This window comes from Lactuca serriola, chromosome 3 (assembly GCF_051521515.1).
Source record: "Lactuca serriola cultivar US96UC23 chromosome 3, Lser_US96UC23_V15, whole genome shotgun sequence".
Classification (NCBI taxonomy): Eukaryota; Viridiplantae; Streptophyta; class Magnoliopsida; order Asterales; family Asteraceae; genus Lactuca; species Lactuca serriola.
This window is the reverse complement of record NC_136410.1, coordinates 50727508-50734199: the sequence shown is the minus strand read 5'-3', so window position 1 is coordinate 50734199 and position 6692 is coordinate 50727508.

The window sequence follows — 6692 nt, the reverse complement described above, 5'->3', positions numbered from 1 at the left end:
CGAAATAACTCTAGAAATGCCCCAAAACTCAAGCAACAAAGGATCAAGGAGCTTAAGCAATAGGTTATTACCTCAAAAGAAAGCTCCAACTGAAGAATGAACCAAATCTCTGCAAAGCCCCTTGCTCCAATCTTCTTGCTCTTCAATTTCCTTCCAAGATTCCCTCCTCCAAGGATCTAATCTCTCACCAAGGAAAGCTCACATGAATCTAGGGTTTATGGAACTCAAAGTGAAGGTAAAGTGGCTGGGGAAGAGGTGTTATGTTCTTTATATAGGGCACAACTCCCGGGATTAAGGTTTTCTCCATACAGCACCAACTCGCCTAGTCCACCTATGCGACTCGCCGAGTTGGTCACTTAACATGCGACCCGAAACGCGACTCGACTCGCCAATTCGACCTTCTTAATTACACTTTAGCCCTTCAACTATGCTTCTAAATTTCCGGGATGTTATATATATATATATATATATATATATATATATATATTATCTGGGGTAAAATCATAGGATTGTAGAATCGGGATCCAATCCGATCTCACCCTCTCTTGATTTTTTTTTAAATTAAAAGATAAACAAAAATTATAAAAAATTGAATTTACCACTGTATGACTTCTACCCTTTACCGGTTTATATATATATATATATATATATATATATATATATATATATATATATATATATATATATATATATATGGTGACTAATATTTAGAAGTTTTTATAGGTTTTGAACGGAAAACTGAATATTAAAGATATTTTTCATGTTTTAAACTTATAAGTTAAAATTATGTTTTTTTCATGGAATCTTCGGATCTAATGCTGTGGCGGAAACAGTATAGGGGCGTGTGTGTGTTCAACCACCCCCAACTTGTCTAAAGCCCACTATAGTCCATACAATATAAAACATTTAAAAACCATTTCCATTTGAAAAAGAAAAGTAAACTAATAGTTTTTTTGAAGAGTAGACCATGAAAATAGGAAATTAATTCATTTTATTTAGAAAATCTGTTAAAGAAAATAAAATCCAATCAATTTAAACCTCTTAAATCTATCACAAAAATTCGAAATCCTAGCCAAAAAGTTCTCAAAATAATTAAATAAATTCAATAATTAAAGAAATTCAATCATAAGAGAGTTTACAAGTTCATAGATCTTTTAAAAAAATCATAACCTAGAAAAAATTGCCACCAATCACGTTTTCATGATTCATGTCTATTGTTCCACTGTCTAAGACTCACTGTCTGAGAATTGTCACATGCATGCTTTGATCTGATCCCTAAATCTTTCAGATTTTTTCCTCTCTTTCTCTAGTCGGTTGTCATTCTCCGTCACCACTCGCCGTCGTCGGTGGCCGCCTCTGATGTGCGGATTATTCTTTCCTCTTTTGTGCAGCTTATTCTCTCAACAACTCACTGTGAGTTGCTCTCAAACTCCCCAATGTCCATAACATTAATAATGTCGTATGTCGCTAATTTATTAGATTGTCCTCTTATAAATATACTTCTTTTTATTTGTTTTTTAAAAAAATTCCTGCACCTAGATATATCCTTCACCTCAAATGACTTTATGAATTGATGTGCTTTATTAGCTTGAAATTGTCATTTCAAATTAATTGTAATTCTTTTTACTTGTGTATTTAACCTAGTGTTGTAAAAATCGGTCTAGGCGACTAATTAGTCAGAGATTAATCATTAGGCGATCTTCAACCGAATAGGATTAAGGCTAATCGGTAGGCTTAATCGGTTTTGGTCAAAGGAGGTCAAAGTCGGAAGTAGACAGTTCTAATCGGTCCTAGGCGGCCTAATTGGCCAAATTTTCAAATTTTCAAAATTTTAAATATTAAACCAAAATTTTTAAAATTTCAAAAGTTTATAGTATTTCAATGTTCAACTAATATATAAAAAATAATAAATAATAAAAAAGTTTAAAGTTTTTCTCCAAAATTTTCAAAATTTCTATGTTTTTAAATATACAAATACCCAAATTTACTTCTTTTCTTAAGATATATTAAAATTTGAATAATTTTTCTTATTAATTGGATGATAAATGTTGTGCTTGTTAAACTTATTATTAAACTTTTATGCTTATTTATTTATATTCTTACGATTAAAGTTAGATTTATAAATTTTTGAATAATTTTCTTAATAATTAATGGTCCCCGATTAATCCTCCGATTAATCCCCGCCTAGCCGATTAATTCCTAGACTCTAGTCCATCGACTAGCTAACGTCTAACGTTTTCTGCAACATTGATTTAACCTAAAAGCTTTTTAATTTTACAAACATTTATTAGCCAAATTGTTTGGTAGTTGGCCATCTATTTATAAATGTTTGTTTAGTTTATGTGTGTTTTAATTGTTTAACTTTTTGTTACATTATGCAAGATTTCTAATGATAATTTAGTGAATCGTTTTGATAAAATTGAAGATTTGTGAAGACTGGTATAAAACATGAATCAACTCCAAAAATTGCAAGGATCTCTTCAAAAATAAAATTAAGAAAGCTAATTGCGCCCCCCTCAATCTAAAATTCTGGCTCCGCCCCTGATCTGATGTCCATCTTATAAACCCAAAAACAATCGATCCCTCGTGTTATGTTAACAACCTTCGAAGACATTGAAAGATAATTAAGGTAGAGCGCCACATTAGCACCATGCCACCTACCCGTTTAGCCTAAAAGGTTGGGCCTTATAGTATTCCTGTTGTTGATCCTATAAAAAAAAGACCAACCGGGTTTAATCAACCAAGGAGGGTCCACAAAATGTTTCTAGAAAAAATGACATTTTAAATCGTTCTTCCCAAAGGACATACGATCTAAAAGATATTTCATATAGTGTTGTGACATCCCCATTTTCACGGCCAGAAAAGATTGATTTGTTTATACTTTATTTTCAAATCAGAGTAACTTTTTAAAGAAAAGTTTTGCAGAATTTGTTCCCAGAAAAGTGTTTATACTTTACTTAAAATTGTCATCTCAACTAGTTGTCACCTATTGTTCTTTTCTTATGACAGTTTTACATTATATGTATTACAGGCTCTGATGAACAGAAGTTTTTAGAAGCTTCAATGTCGACTTATGTATATGGTAACCCTGTAATGAGAGAGAAATAGATGACCAAGTGAATAATTAATGATTTTATTCTTTCTTTATACTTAGTTTTCTATTGACATAAACATACAACTTCATATAAGATGAGCCTTTCTATAGGTGTGGGATGTAGTAAGGGGGCAAAACAATATACATTCTAGGTCATGAAGTACATGTTTATCATGTATGTACACTATTCAACAAAAATATTCACCTATAAGAATTATTTTATCCTTTTTGTTCATTAAAGAAACGCCCACTAAAAGATTTTGGACTTTTCTTTGGTTAGATCTTAAATATTGTTGGTGTATCAATAGTTTATTGGCGTAACATGTAATTTTAAGTGGCCAAAATCCAAGATTATGATACCAATTATTGATAAAGCAGATGATATGGTCATACTTAATCGTATTAGTACCTTGTTCATCTCATGTTATCTCTTCTACAATCTTCTTTAATTTATTTGTTATACATCCTACTTTCACTATTTTCTATTTTAGTATTCTACTTTGAAATGTATTGTTATAATTAGTCAAACAAGCATGTGATTTCTCTAAAAATGATATAGAATTTTCGTTATTCTTACAGCTTGAGGCTTCTGTGCATCAAAGATTAGACTAGAAGCTCTCATGTTTTTTCTTAGAAAGACCCATTTTTTATTTTTTAACTTCTGTTTTTTTAATTAATTTTACTTCATTTTTATTTTTTTTCCTTATTTAAGCAGTTTACTTTGAAAGTACAATGGTTTAATAAGAAAACATCATTAAAAAAGGGAAAAAATTCAATAATTATATAGTAGAAACTAACAATAACTTTAAATGGTCCATATTTAATTTCAGCTCGATGTTCCTAACCTCCTTCACTGACATCCTACAATCAGATTCCGATTTAGCACCATAAAACAACAAAAAGGGGGCTAAAATAAAATTAGAAGCAGGAGCCAACTTTAATTGATTAAAATGCACCTAATTGTTGATTTTTTTTTTCCATCTGGTGTCCATTTTCCATAGCCAAAATGCTGTTTTGCAGCATGAAAAAACCATCAAAGTTTTAACACTTGTTGGTTAAGTAGTTGGCAACCCATAAAAGCTCTTTACAGAAACCTACTTTATGTTCTTTTTAGCAGCCAAAATGCTAAAGAATAGCATCTCCAATTGGTGCCTTATAAACCAAAAATGAGTAGTAAAATACTTTCAAGTGCCATTTAAAGGAGTCAAACATCAACAATGTAACCGAGTGTTGATTGCTTAGGATGTTATATTTATAGCATGGTTAAGATTTAAAATGCTTGTATGCCATATCTATCAATGTAGTCATTTCAAATGAAGTATTTCAAGTTAGTGTACACCCCTCTTATTGGTGGTTAAAATTACAAATTTTTGATGTTCAATATATTTGTGATAATAAAAAAAACGAATACTTTTATTTAATAATTTTAAAAGAAAATAGAATATATAAACATGACATGAAGGGTGTCTTTCAAAAATATAAATCTAAATACTCAAATCGATATTTGTTTTTTAGTTGTAATATTGAAAATAGGATGTTATGTCCTTGAACCGACTCCACCTACAAATTAACGAATAATTCAATATTGACTTTTGGTTCCACAATATTGTTTATTTTATTCTATGGATACAATAAAATAAATAAATTTCTTAAACCTAATTATACATTTTTTATGCACTGTTATTGACATAATGTGGATAATAATAATAATAATAATAATAATAATAATAATAATAATAATAATAATAATAATAATAATAAAGTTTTGTTTTGTTTATACAAATACATTTTGTTTATATAAATAGATTTTTTCTTCATGTCCTAAATTAATTACAATCTTCTAATCTTGCATCTAGATTTCAAAAAAATTCAAATTTCAAGCATAAATCTTATCCTAAATTTACCATTATCATTAATTTACGACATCATCTTACATGCTATTTCAAGAAACATTTTTTATTTTTTTGTTTGCACATCTGCTATATTTTATAATTTGTTTGTTAATTATGAATTAAATAAAAAAATTTACTTTTTCTAATTATTTTAAATTTTATTTATACATAACCATTATAAAATATTAACCATGATTTTGACATGTTATAATCTAATAACTTAATGCTCATTACTAAACTTGTTGAAGAGATGAAATGTAACCAAGGTATATCTTTTTTATCAGAGGTTGAATCGATCATTAGAAGAAGAATTAGGCCAAAAATTAGGATACATTCTGGGAACATCAAACTTCTATCGAAGAGAAGCAAATGAAAGGCTTTCATAAAAATTCTCGTAGAATCGAGAATGAAGTTTTCATTCTGTACATGTCAGATCATGAATTAGTAACTGCATCCAATTTCTAAAAAAATCCCAATTGTTTCCATTTTAGAATGGAATATTTATGGAATCTCCATGAATAGGATCAAACCTTATTCCATGGTATTTACATGAGGTTCTTCTTTCTTATTCTTAAGAAAGTCCCCGAGACTCCGAGAAGGCTTAGTTGATCCATGATTTATGTTTCATCTTTCGTTTCCTTTTCGTTTGTTTCGAGAAATATATCGATCAATTCCGATTCTTTCTTTTTCTCTTGATTCTTTTCTGATCGAGATGTATAGATCCTGTTCACGGATTAACGAAAATGTGCAAAAGTTCTATTTGACTCTGCCATTTTATGAGTCTCTTCCCTTTTGCGTATGGCATCGCCACTCCTTTTGGCAGCATCCACTAATTCGGAACTTAATTTGAAAGCCATATTTAAAAATAAATTATATTTTTATCAAAATATTTCCTCATTATTACTTAGCAAACTAAGCATTTAATGGAATATTAAATACAAAGTAAAAACAAAACTGTCATTTTATTTTATTGTATAAAGTTAATTATAATTAATGTTTTCTTAATCTATATCTATTTTTTATATAGACAATAATTTTAGGACGGAACGAGTATAATTTATGGTAACTTGAAGTGGACAACATATTTAGAAGAATCTTTAGGATGTACTACTATTATTTTGTGGCTCTCTTCACTTGGATTTCGTGGTTGGGTTGTAAAATTTTGAGAAACGCCGGATCGGCAACTTGGACTTGAAAACTCTATGGAAAAAATGGATAAAAAATATGGATGATTAAAAAAACACAATTCCAAAAATTTAGCAACTATAATCCAAAAAATTTAATAACTTTTGAACAGCGGTAAAGAAAAAGAATCAATCAATCTTAGACAGCCAAAATAAATATACAAACCCGTTTATACGATTATTTTGATAAAAATAAAATAATAAATTTTATAACTTTATAAAACTTAAAAACAATCTTTCTTAATAAATAAAGGGGTTTTTTGTCACATGTAAATCTCTCATTAGTTTTGACTTGTCATTTTATGGTATTTTTAAAATAAATATTATATACTTTTCAATTTTTAATTCGTTTTAATTTTTAAAACTAAATCATATACTTGTATCTGTAAATTATTAAATATCATATATATATAATATTAAATTGTAATAAATATATTTCGTTATTTATTTCTTATTTTAAACTTATATATTAAAAATATCTTTTGTTTATATTTTAATTTGATGTTTAATTTTTTTTTAATA